This window comes from Pteropus vampyrus, unplaced genomic scaffold, assembly GCF_000151845.1.
Source record: "Pteropus vampyrus isolate Shadow unplaced genomic scaffold, Pvam_2.0 Scaffold167, whole genome shotgun sequence".
NCBI lineage: Eukaryota > Metazoa > Chordata > Mammalia > Chiroptera > Pteropodidae > Pteropus > Pteropus vampyrus.
The window spans coordinates 3,679,909-3,682,732 of NW_011888948.1; positions in this window are offsets into that span (position 1 = coordinate 3,679,909).

The window sequence follows — 2,824 nt, forward strand, 5'->3', positions numbered from 1 at the left end:
AACAGTATGGAGGTTCCTCAAAAAATTAAAAATAGAGCTGCTATATGATCCAGCAATTCCACTACTGGGTATATAGCCAAAGGAAATGAATTCATTATCTCGAAGAGGTATCTTCACTCCTAGGTTCACTGCAGCATTATTCACAATAGCCAATGTATGGGAACAATTGTCTGTTGAAAGATGAATGCATGAAGAAATTGTGATACATACACACAATGGAATGTTATTCAGCCTTCAAAACGAAGGAAATCCTGCCATTTGTGACAATATGGATGAATCTGGAGGACATTCCGTGAAGTGAAGTAAGCCAAAGAAAGACAAATACTGACATAATGCATGATATCACTTACACGTGGAATCTACCCTCCCTCCCCCTCCCCCAAAATCAGTTGAACTCATAGAAACAGAAAAGTAGTTGCCAGGGGCTGGGGGGTGGGAGGTGAAATAAGGAGAGGTTAGTAAAAGGGCACAAACCTTCAATTATAAGATGAAAGGTCTGAGGATCTAGTGTACAAAATGGTGCCTATAGTTGATAGCACTCTATGGTATAATTGAAATTTGCTAAGACAGTAGAACTGAAATGTTCTCACCCTCCAAAAAAGTAAATCAAATATATGACATGATGGATGTGTTAATTAACTCAATGGGAAGGGACACTTTCAGAATGTATATGTGTATCGAATCATCACATTGTACACTTTAAATATCTTAAAATTTTATTTGTCAATTATACCTTAATTTAAAAAAAAGAAACCAAGATCTGGGCACTGGGTGTGCTTGTTGCCTCTGGTGTGTCATTACTTCTCTCAGATGACAAAGCAAGGAAATATATGTGTGTGCACTAACCAGTATATGTAAATATACCAATGAACAATTCTATATGTAACCATATGTGTCCACATTAAGCTAAAATGTGTTGATACTGATATTTCCATTCTAATTCATTACCACCTGACTCATCCCAGCCTCCTCCCCTTGCTCGTCTGTAACCTCCCACTATAACAGTGAAACACCTGACTTCCCATCCACCATCCATTCACTTAATTGTTCAATTCTAGCATATGTAGCAGAATCAGAATTATTAACCTGTACCTTTATCACTTAGGTTACAGTGCTTATATGCAATTTATTTTGCCTTTAGTCTTACAGATTCCACTCATTTCTAATATTACTTACGACAATAACTTTTCCCCACAAACCTTTCAAAGAGGTTGTTTTGTCACATTCTGAATTCTATCCTGGTGTCCCCCAACCTCCTAAATTATGTTTTTAAAGTTTGTACACATTAAGGCTCACCCTTTGTGCTGTTCAGTTCTATGGGTTTTGATAAATCCAAAGCCATGTGTCCACAATTACAGTATCACGCAGAATAGTTTCACCACCTAAAAAAAAAAAAAAAAAAAAATCCCCTGTGCATCACCTATTAATCCTTCCTCTCTTACCTTGCATTCTTGGCAACCACTGATCTTTTATTATTATACTTTTGCCTTTTCCAGACTGGCTCCTTTTACACAGCAATATGCATTTAAGACTCATCTATGTCTTTTCGTGGTTTGATAGCTCATTTTTTAAAATCACTGAATAATATTCCATTGTATGTATACACAAAAGTTTTTTATACACTCACCCATTAAAGGACATCCTGATTGCCTCCAGTTTTTCATTTTTATGAATAAAGCTGCTATAAATATTCACATGCACATTTTTGTATGAATTTGTTTTCAAAGCAGGTTGGTAAATATCTAGGAGTATGATTTCTAGATTGTTTGGTAAGACTAAGTTTGGTTTTGTGAGAAAGTGCCATTCTGTTTTTCAACAAGACTGTACTATGTTGCATTTCTAGCATCAATAAATGAGAATTCATGTTGCTCTATGTCTTTATCAGCAATCATTTTAGATTAAAATTTTTTTTAGCCATTCTAATAAGTATGTAGTTATATCTTGTTTTAACTTGTAATTCCCTGATGACAAGTGTTGTTTAGTGTATTTTTGTTTGCTTATTTGCCATCTCTATATATACTTGGTAAGGTGTCTGTTCAATATTTTTTGTCTATTTTTAATTGTTTTCTTCTCTTATTGTTCAGTTTTAAGAATCTTTGTGTGTTTGCATGTAAATCTTTTATCAGATATACATTTTGCAAATATTTTCTCCCAGTCTGTGGTTTGTCTTTTGATATTCTTAACAGTGAATTTCACAGAAGTTTTTAACTTTAATAAAGCCCGATTTATTATTTTTTCTTCCATGTTTTTGTTACTGTATCTAAAAACTCTTTACCAAATTCAAGATCCCTTAGATTTTCTCCTACATTTTCTTCCAGCAGTTTTCTACTTTTGCCTTTTACATGTGAGTCTATAATTTATTTTCAGTTAATTTTTGTGAAGGGTATGTGTCTAGGCTCATGTTTTGCACATGGATGTCCAATTTTTCGAGCACCATTTGTTGAAAAGACTATTCTTTCTCCATTGAATTACCGTTACTTCATCAAAGATCAGTTAATTTTATTTGTGTTGGTCTATTTCTGAGCTCTCTATTATGAGCCATTGATGTATGTGTCTTTTTTTCTCCCCAATACCATGCTGTCTATTTCAGTAGCTTAATCACAAGCCTTGAAATAAGATAGTATGAATCTTCTATATTTGTTCTGTAGTGAGGTAGCTATTTCCAAGTCTTTGCCTTGCCATATAAAATTTAGAAATATTTTGTCAATATCTACAAAAAATCTTACCGGGTTTTTTGATTCAGATTTCATTGATATCTTGACAATACTGAGTCTTCCAATTCAGAAATGCAGAATATTTCTCCATTATTTTTATCTTCTTTGAT